Source organism: Solanum stenotomum, chromosome 8, assembly GCF_019186545.1.
Source record: "Solanum stenotomum isolate F172 chromosome 8, ASM1918654v1, whole genome shotgun sequence".
Classification (NCBI taxonomy): Eukaryota; Viridiplantae; Streptophyta; class Magnoliopsida; order Solanales; family Solanaceae; genus Solanum; species Solanum stenotomum.
Window position 1 is genome coordinate 25176634 of NC_064289.1, and position 11383 is coordinate 25188016.

Genomic DNA, 11383 nt, shown 5'->3' on the forward strand with positions numbered 1-11383 from the left:
CTTCTTTGATCTACTTGCTATCTTGATCTTTTTTTACTACAGCTGTTATCTTCCACAATCAGGGTGATTTGCTTGTTGTCTTTGATTGCTTGTCTGGTACTGTTTTCCTTCTTGGATTGATAACTGATTGAGTCAATCATTTGGATTGATGGAGTCAATCTATTTCTTTAGTTGGTGCATATTGTGAGTCAATATATCTCCTTAGTTGGTGCAGATTGTCTCGTGTCACTCAGTCTTCTTTGGTGAGGCTGTTGATCTTCGTGTTCCTTCTTTGATTCCCTGCGATATGAATTTAGCTTGCCATTATTCAGAATATCATAAGTTAATAAAGTGGTCTTCATAAGACCAGAAAATCACATAAATACATAGATAATCCTTGCTCTACAGTTGTGATCTGCAAGTCTTTTGCATACAAAGAAGTCTTTGTTGTGTTGAACCGCAAGTATTTCATCAAATCAAGAATAATCGTGAAGAGAAGAATCAGGGAATTACATATCTTTTCTTAGAGATTTCAAAAAGATTGTAACATTCGCATAAATTCAAATACACATACTATTTTTCACTTGCTATTTTCCTTTCTTGATTGTTGTATTTCAGGAATGAAACTTTAGATGCATACAAGGGATAGCTGTGAAAGAGGTAAAACTAACTTTGAATATGATTTGTATAGACAATGAAGATACATTATTGAATTCGGAGGTGAGATGCAGTCATGGTCTCTTACTCTATGTGAAGACTTCTTGATCCGACAACAATTTCAAAAGAGAATTTAGTCTTTTTCATATAATGGCGCAAAAAAAAGTGTAAAAAAAAAAAGTATTGTAAAAAAAAAAAGTCATTCATATTTAAACATATCAAAATGAAAGTAGGTCATTTTTATTTTTAAACAAATGAAAAATAGGTCTTAAACCCTACATATTGATATTTTTAAAGATTTTCCACTAAGGAATAATATGCATTTTTTTTAGAGATGTTCAAGTAAGAATTAGGGATGACAATGAGGCGGTGCGGGACGGAACAGATTGAGCTTAAACAATAAAAATCTTAATTTGTCCTGCTCCGCATAATAATTTTTTTCATTTCAACCTGTCCCGTATAGACCCGCTCCACATGAACCCGCTCCACATAATTTTTTAATATTTTTTTTCTAGTTAACTTTGATACTTTAAATAAACTCCACTTGGGGTTCAACCCATCGAGATTTAAATCTAAGAAAATGAACGGACTAACTCTAGAATGGTGACGATAGCAAACCCACGACGCTAAAACAATACATAAGGAGACCATAGAGAAGTACATTGACTCGTATGTGCAGCTAATAAAAATATAGATGATTACCTGTAGAATCGATCTATCAGCAGCCGAGTTGAGTTGATAAGCTTTATTAATGGTGGAGCAGCAAGTTGTTACCGGAGGAAACATAGTGCAACCATCAACAATAGAGAACAAATCGACAAGTCACCAACAATGTTTGAGCAAAGCACCGAGGAAGATGAAGATTTCTTGTCACTTTCCTAATTTGATACTAATGTGATGTCTAAGTCATGTATTGTTCTTTTTTGTTTTTAGCCCAGACCACTTTTGGGCCAGGTCTTGTGTACATAACCCATTTTAATAAAGGGCTTAATGCCCAACTTTTACTTCAAAAAAAAAAAAGATACTTTAAATAAAATTTATAAAAATAAATTCATTTTGTTATTAATTTGCATCAATTTAATAGGATACTGACTTTAAAAAATATTTTTTAGAGGTCAATTGGAAACATGTAAGAAATTGTATTATCTTTTATTGAACCATTTTCATTTATTATGTTAAATATTTTAGTAGCCTTAAAGAAACTATCTTAATAAATAATGTTCTATCACACTAATAATATGTCAAATATTAATATTAAATTTGAACCCACATAAAATTACATATACCCACAATTTGTCCCGATCCGCATTAATTTTTAAAAAATTCACTTCAATCCGCCCCGCATCCCATCCAACTGGTACAACCTTAAACCTACCTCACCTCACCTCACATAGTCTTAAATATATTCCGCTCTGCATCTGCCCCACCCCATTGTCATCCCTAGTAAGAATGAACCTATAGATCTCGTTTCACTGGAGGCATTGCTATATGGGATTAACCTCGATCGTTAATCGTTATTGAAGTGAACACCTTTCGGGATTAGCCTGAGTGACTCAAAAGTTTGATCATGTACGAACCTCTAATAAGTTGCCACATAAAAAGGAGATGCATGATTCCTCATGCACACATGGCCTTGTCTAGTTGGGTCATTTGGTAGAAAGTATTAAGAAAAATAGTTCACGTATAATGTATCATATTATTTAGTACTATATTTGGTAGAAATTTGAGTTTATGTATAATCATCATGGATTAGCTATACACCCTACATAATATTAGATGTATTACTTATACCTTCAATTTGGAGAGTTTACTGATACCTTCCATTTGGAGATATTAGTAATACATAGGATTTAATATCATGTGGTAAGTTTATGTAAAGACAAAAATATTTGTCAAATCATTATTCGTATTTTGAACAATTTATAAAATTGCGTACATATTAAAATTGAAACTTGCAATTTTTTTGTGTAAATGTAGATGGTTTATTCAATTTTACTATTGTTTACTGTCTTTTTTGTTTTAAAAGTAGATGATTTATCTTTTTTTACTTGAAATTGACATTTTGTGAGTGATCAATTTATTAAGATGACAATTATTTATCCTCAAATAATTCAAGTGAAAAAATAGCAAACATGACAACAAAATTGTTCTTCTCCTAGTTAGTTAGAAGGCCACAAAAAATAATATTATCCGACAATTATCTACCTTGACCCAATTACATAATAATTTTCAAGGGTATAATTAAGAAGCTTTTTTATAGAGTTTTAATCCAAACACAAGATGAGGTGAGAAACAATGAAACAATGAATCAAACACTTGATAAAAATAAACTCCACATTACTAATCTCTGCATTACTAATTCATGTTTTACTAATCTCGTCCGTTATAAATGTTTGTACTAAACGATCCCTGAAAGTATAGTACAAGGTAAGTAGTATTTCGGCTGGACGCATCATATGGATGTAGTTATGAATCTCTCTATTCCAATCTCTCTTGCTCGCTTCTATCTTTTTTTTAATATGTAATAACAAATCGTAATTAAGTACATTATAGCTATAACTTTTTAATTGATCCTAAATTATAATTATTTTTGAAAATTCTTGAAAAAGCAATTACGATTATCATTGCTCATAAAAATATTGTTAGGATTAATGCAATTGTACCATACTCAATTTATTATTATTTTTCTCCAATTTTTCTAATAATTTGACAAAATCAAATTGATATAAATATTGGAAACATGAAACACCCAAACTAATAACAATAATATTCCTCAATAGCCAAGTTGGTCCGAATATTAGCTACGAACAAGGATCAACCAATAATCTCAGAAGTGAGTTAAAAAAAAAAAATCTTTAAAAGAACTTGAATAATTCTTGAATCATGAATAGAAATAGATTATTATACTTCTTCAACTTGGGTCTAGTGCACAAATTATTTTACCATCACAAATATGCTTATTAGCACATAAATTTAACACCAAATCTCTCACATTAGTCACAAGACTCATTTGAGAAATAACCACTATCATTTATAGCTTCTGCTTATAAAATTTATTTCTACTTGGTAGGATTAGTATCATTTCTCCCAATCTTCTTCTACATTAAGGACATCACGATTTAGTTTTCCACGCACAAAAGATTATTTTTAGAATTGTAATCATATATCATTTTTTCCAATCATGTGAATCCGTTTGAACATAATATTGTATCCTAAACAAATTATACCTTATCGTAACTTCGTGTATCTGTGGACTGAAATTTGGCACGATTTATAATTTTTTAAAAGTTATGGAAAATCAAGTAATTAGCCGTCAAACTAGTGAGATTTGTATTGTTTGTCCATAATAAATGAGCACGTTATTGACCACCCAAAAATTACTTGAGCTGGAACAGATTGAGCTTAAATGAGTTAAAATGTGTCATAAGATAACCTGTTTAATTCTTACCGAATTTTAATTATTTTATTTATTTTTTAGTACTTAATAAAAAAAAATCTTTTCTTATGAATATTATGATAAAATCATATAAAAAATATCATTCAAAAAAATATTTTAACGAAATTTCTTTAATTTTTAGCTTGCTAATTTTGGCATCTTAAGAATTTATCAACAATTTGGCATAAAAATAAAATAATCGTGGACGGCAGGATTCGAACCTGCGCGGGCAGAGCCCACATGATTTCTAGTCATGCCCGATAACCACTCCGGCACGTCCACAATTCGATAACTTAAAATTGTTGTGTTCTTAGATATTTGCTTTTGTGTTTTTATTGCAAGATGGGATTCTCAATTTTGTCACAACTCAAATTCATCCATCTAGCTATAAAATTTGGGGTAATTTGGATTATATCAGAACTTGAGGGTATATTTTCTTTCTATATACTTCGACACAATTTCTACTTGTCTCTCTTCCTTTATGTTATCTTTCCTAAAGAGGACCACTATTGATTTTTTTAATTTTTTTTATGAAAAACAAATAAACAGGTGAAAATGGCCGCTTGAGTTATGATATTTTTTTTTCAATAATTGAAAATTTGCATAAAGTACAAAAATCTCATACATTTGAGGGTTAGTTATGTCACATCTGAAATGGACGTGATGACACTCGTCTTATCCCACCAATACAAGTCAGCCTAAAATCCAACAATACGATGAAAAAAATGTAGAAAGTGAACTATCAATAACATAAGAGCGAAAAACTTAGTCATTCTCAAAATATCCACAAAACTTGATTGTCACGTGTACAAGCCACTAATTTATAATAACTAAGTTTGAAAGATAAATACAAGTTTCAAATGTTGTTGTCTCTCGAATACAACAGTAACATAAATAAGGAACAAGAGGGTCCACTGGGATGACAAACTACTACCTCTCAAGTCTCCTTGATAAGTCTCAGAAGAAGATGGACAAAAGTAATCACATTGAACCGGGCTCGGAACCTACATAGGTATAAAAGCGAGAAGTGAATACCAAACAACACAGTACTCAACAATCAATCCACCAAATGCAAGGTAAAGCTAGATTAGAATACGAGTACTCCTCTCATGCCAATCGAACCACCATAACTACAACCTGCACAAAAATTAGTCCAACCTGATCGTTTATAATATACAGTTCACAAGACTCAATGATCACAACCCAAGAGTTACAGTTCATCAATCACAAGTATCAAGTTCATCAGTCACATCACAGTAACCAAGTTCATCAATCACAAGTATCAAGTTCATCTATCACAAGTATCAAATCAGGATCTATGAACACTCAAGACTCATATATCTGCCGGAAACAACCTCGTCCTCAATATCACTTGTCGGAACAGACCTCGACACCAATACTATCTATCAGAATGGACCTTGGTATCAATATCGCTTACCATAACAGACTTCGGTATCAATAATATTACAATACATTTTATCTAAGTGTCTCATAACCAATAAAAATAGGCATATTCACAAAATAATGAGCATACGACAATTTCAAGCAATTCACATTCACAACAAAACTATCACAATTTTTCTCAAATCACTGATTAAAAAATCAATACTTAAGGCAATACACAATACAAAATGCATCATTATTAACATGTTGCCTTTTCCTTTAATCACCTTCTTATCGCTAAGGTTATTCAATATGAGCAATTTAACCCATCACCTCATTCTCATTACTTCCCAGCACATTCAATGAAGAGAATACAGGACTTTACAAGTTTTAACAAGATTTTAGAGATTCACTTGCCTTAAATCAATTAAAAATCACTTTGAGATTTGAGTTTTTCCCTTCCGAATGATGTCCAAATCAACACAATCTAGTCAAACAAGTATTCACGATGAAATTTCTAAATCAACAATACTTATATCAAGCAATTAGAAAATGAGGTCAACTCGACTCAAAAATCTGATTCCAAAAATGAGGTTTAAATCTGGAAATCATTACTTAAATACGTTACCCAAAATATTTAGAACTCATTGGTGAAAATCATTTTGAAAATGGAGTTGAAATCAACTCACAATCATTAATTTATCAAAGCTCTTGAGTTCTTAAAGAATCCCCAATTTTATCATCCAAAAATCTTATTTTAATCACTTAAAAATCAGCCTTAACAATGGGTACTATAAGATTTAGTGTCAAAATCGTTATCAAAATATTTTATCTTGAAAGTACCCTTGAAATCGTCTCAATCGAGTCCTCATAACTCAAAAATGTATAATGGGGAGAAACTCCAAAATTTCAGACCAAAAATCCTCTTAGGTATCCTTTCGCGAACTCAGGGTCTCGTATGCGATCATCACGACCCTTGATTCGCAAAAGCGAACCCCAAAAAAGTGGCCCCTCTCACTTTCGCGAGCCAGTCGACCCTCGCGAAAGCAAAAGATACCAGCAAACTTAGACAATACAAATATTTTTGAAAAGACCCTCGGTATTCATTCGAAACCTCATACACACAAACTAAATATGATATGCGAACTCGACATTTCGAACTCAATAGAACCATCGAAACATGAATCTGAGGTCTCTTTGATCTGATTCATGTGTATGTCACAAGAAACTAACATAATTCCTAAGAAGGCCAAACTAAGTTCGGGACCTCTGAAAATTCAACAAAGACCTCCCTTAGGCCTAAAATCATCTCCCAAATTCAACGAAACTGTCGAAAATCTAATTCGAGCATTCGTACCCTAAATGTTGATCAAAGTCAATCCAAAGACTAAAAATTTCAATAATTTCCAACTTAGGACTTCAATTCCACGAAAAGATTCTAAATCTAAATCCGGCCACTCTCTTAGCTTAGAAGAAATTCCACAATCCAAGACTGATGGAATTGACGAAATTTTATTCTGAGATTTGAAACTCCAAAAGACATTGAAAATCATTTTTTAACAATTTTAATCTTTCAAAACGCTAAAGTTTCCACAATTCACAACTTTTTACTCAAAACTTGAAGTCCATTTCACAAACCAATTGAAAATGACTCGGGACAACAATCGGGAGGGATAAATGGTAATTTGAAGAAAAAATTTAAAAATGACCTTTCGGGTCATTACAAATTACATTCTATTCCAGAAGATTTTCCAATTAAAAAAAACCTGAATTTTTCATTTTATCGGAGATATTTCTTGGTTGTCCGATACTTAGGTTGTGACTTTTCTGATAAGTTGTGATTTTTTTCAAAGGGTTGTGATTTTTCGATGAGTTGTAACTTTTCCAAAGAGTTGTGACTTTTCCAAAGAGTTGGGCCGCTTTTGAAAAAAAAAAAGGAACTCGCTAGGCCTTCAGAACAAAGGCGATTATGTTCATGCTTCAGACGTGACTTTTTCAATAAGTTATGACTTTTCAAAAGAGTTGTGACTTCTCGGAAAGGTCATGACTTTTTAGATAACATACAAAAAAATACTTGTTCATACTACCCTTTGTTAACTATAAATAGAGGGGTTTCCTCTCATTTTTCAACCACAATTTTTTTTAATCTTCTACTCTTCTTCTTCTTCTTGAATTTTTAAAAATTTCGTGTTATTAATTGTTGTTGAGTGAGTTCGAAGTTTAGCGGAATATGAGGTACCACTATTCTGATAAAGTAAATTGTTCTATCCTAAGAGTTATATTCCTTAACCTCGAGTACTTGAGGAAAAAAATTTTGATGATATAATAATTATTTTTTAGCTTAGTATATACATTAGTATGTAATGTTTCAATATATGAGTTAACATGATGTAGTCTAAATTCTTTTTTTTTTTTGTTAACAATTCCTCTTGTGATGTTGATATATGCTTCTAAATATCTTTTTCTAAGGTTATTAAACTTTTCAAGAGTTAGAGAATTGTCACGATTTGTTTTTTTGATGCTCAAGACAAAAGAATGACTTTATTTATCAATACTACTTATGCGATTTAGATTGTCATGAAATTTGCTTCAAAATAGTTATTACTATATAACATTGTCCTTTAATTTGTTTTACTGATTTACTATATCTTAATATTTAAGTATTTTCGATGAAGAAAAGTTTATATGACTTGTAATAACGTCAATTGAAGTTTGTATTAGTTTAATTTTTATTGCAGTCTAAATTCATTTTTTTTGTTAACAATTTCTCTTGTGATGTAGATATACACTTCTGAATATTTTTTTTCAAAATTATTGAACTTCTCAAGAGTTTTAGAATTGTCACAATTGGTTTTTTATTGATGCTCAAGACAAAAGAATGAATTTATTTATTAATGATACTTATGTGATTTAGATTGTCAGGAAGTTTGCTTCAAAATAGGTATTACTATATAACATTTCCCTTTTGTTTTACTGATTTACTATTTCTTAATATTTCAGTATTTTCGATGAAGAAAAGTTCATATGACTTGTAATAACACCAGTGGAAGTTTGTATTTGTTTAATTTTTATTGTAGTCTAAATTCATTTATTTTTGTTCACAATTTTTCTTCTTATTTAGATATATGTTTCTGAATATCTTTTTCCAAAAAGATTAAACTTCTCAAGAGTTAGTGTAATGACCCTAAAGGTCATTTTTGAAAATTTTCATAAAATGACCGTTTTACCCCTCCCGATAGTTGCCCCGAGTCCTAATTATTGTATTTTCGAAGTTGGTTTGCAGGAAAATTGATGAAAAGTTGAGTTTTTGGAAAGTTGAGTTTTTAAGAGTTAAAGTTTGGTTAAAAGTGTTATTTCGAGTCATTTGGAGTTTCGACACTCGAATCGGATTTCTATCGATTCCAGCAGTTTTAGAATGTCGAAACCAGTCTATGAGAATTTACGGAGTCGAATTTGGAGTTAAAACAAAGATTTGAGGTCCTAAGTTGCAAAAATTGTGAAATTTTGATCAAGAGTTGACTTTGGTCAACAAACGAGGTTCCGGTGCTCGAAATGGAATTCGAGGGCACCGTTGGATTCAGGGGGTGATTCTAAGTCTAGAATGAGTCTTGGTTGAATTTTAGAGGCCCCGAGTGCGTTTCGAGTTTTGGAGCCTAAAGTTAGTTTCTTGACGCTTTATCGGATACCGGGTCAAGAAGACCTCGAATTCAAATTCCGATGATTTCATTGAGTCCGAAATGTCATTTTCAAGCTAGTAGCAAATTTGGTTTGTGTTCGGGAAGTGCCAAATGAGTTTTGCGTGAGCTTTTAAGCTTCTTGGATGCTTTGACACTATTTCAGCAAAAATTGTGGCAACTAAAGGGTTCATTATTAGTTTTAAAGGTCAAAAAACTATTCCGAAAGTTCTGAAATTTTGAGCATGAATTATAGGACTTATCTGCAAATTTTGGTGCATTTTCGCTAACCCGAGATTGAACTTTTATCGCAAATAAGATATAATTGTTTACAGAGTAGAAATGATATTTGACTGGGCAAACGAGCATGAAATTGAGCTCCGATTGAACGAGCAGGTCCGTATCATTATTTAAGACATTTACAAAACAGAATCGGGTCATTTCACTATCATATGAGGAAATTACAGTCTTTTTAGTGAAAGATTAACTGCTGTTTTTCTGGTGCATAACAGTCATGTACTGTTATAAAAATCTCAGACTATGTTCATTTGGTATTTTGAGCATATCGGGAGTTCTAGAGATCAGAATGGAGTGATTCTTACGGGTTTCTTCTTGAATTAATATGAGGGTTAGTATTCAATCTTCAATTCGACATTTTCTCATGATTTCTTTATCTGGGTTTTTTTTCTATCCGTAAATCTCTTGGGAAAAATTAAGGTTTTATCGATTTGGACTCCCTTTTTGATGAAAAGGATATATTTACGATCCTTATGTTATGGGTAAACTGATTTTAACATAAAATTATTGATTCATCGATTATTTTCATCATATTAACCGCGTACAAGTTGGACTTTCCCCGTAAAGTTAAAGTTTGATAAATTGAGAATTTCAAGGTCGATCTTAACTCCGTTTTTGATGAAATGTCATATTTGAACTTATCTAAGCATGGGTAAGATGTTTTTCAAGAGATATTTCATTTTTGAGTCGGGATTTCGGATCCGAATATTTTAGGCTTCTTCAAGAACGTGGATTTTCCTTCAAATTGAGTTTGTGAATTGATTTCAATTCCGTTTTCAAATTTGTTTTCATCATTAGCTTCCAAATACTTTAAGGATCATTTTACATCAAAAATTTCCAGATTTAGGTATCGTTTTCCGGTATGAGACTTTTGGACCGTTTTGCCCTTTTTCCCTAAATTTCTTGATTTTGGTGTCATTGGACTCGAATTGTGATTGTGAATAATTGTTTAAATAGATTATCGTGATCCGGATTATACTCGGAAAGGAAAGGGCTCAAGTCAAGTAACTTTTGGAGTTCGTTTTAAGGCAAGTGGCTTCCAAACATTGTAAAACTCTTATACTACGCATGCCTACTTTCCTAATTGTGTTGGGGAGTAATGGGGATTGAGGATGGGTTTTATTTGTCGATTGAAATTGTTGTAAATGAAATATGGGGAATAAAACGAGCTAAATGTGTTATATGTGACTTGAATTTTGTTGAATAAGTCATGTGATAACTGATATTGAGGAAATAGAAGAGCATGAGTAGGCTATGATTGATACAGACATTGATGTTGAGACAGATGATGTGTAATACTATGATGTGGTCGTGATATGGTTGTGATTAAGACATATGATGTGTAATATTATGATATGGTCGTGATATGGCTGTGTTTGAGACAGGTGATGTGTAATACTATGATGTGGTCGTGATATGGTTGTGATTGAGACAGATGATGTGTAATACTATGATGTGATCGTGATATGATTGTAATTGATGACATGTGCATATTCATTATTCATCCCATGTGTGAACTATCTGTTGTATGAGTTTTGAGACACTGATATGAGGATAGATGGATATGAGACACAGTTGAGACTAGCTCCGGCTAGAGATATATGAGATGGACTAGCTCCGGCTAGCGATTTGGATGCCGATGAGATATGGTTCCGGCGGTGATACATGGTCCATGTGTGGCCCCCATGAGTTCTGATTTGAGTATTCAGCGCGGACTGATTACGTCAACAGATGTGTATCGTATGACAGACATGCATCACGACTACATGACATCATTATTGTATTTTGCATCGCATTTGCCTTATTTTTGTCTGTGATGTGTGGATTGTATCGGTTTACCCTTCTTATGTGGAATTTGATCTACTTGCTCTTATTTGTTGATCTGAGGTTGATGAGGATATACTGTTGGTTCTGGCTGTTGAATATGATCTGTTTAGTATAGGTTGGTTGGTTTGCT

General features: G+C 32.2%; 1 non-coding gene and 1 pseudogene across 1 annotated transcript; one reads left to right on the plus strand and one right to left on the minus strand.

Annotated features, from left to right (window-relative positions):
* Nucleotides 1–11383, plus strand: part of LOC125873648 (uncharacterized) — a 53582-nt pseudogene that overhangs the window by 19991 nt on the left and 22208 nt on the right.
* Nucleotides 4273–4354, minus strand: TRNAS-AGA (transfer RNA serine (anticodon AGA)). Its single transcript has one exon. It is a non-coding gene; the product is annotated as a tRNA-Ser (tRNA).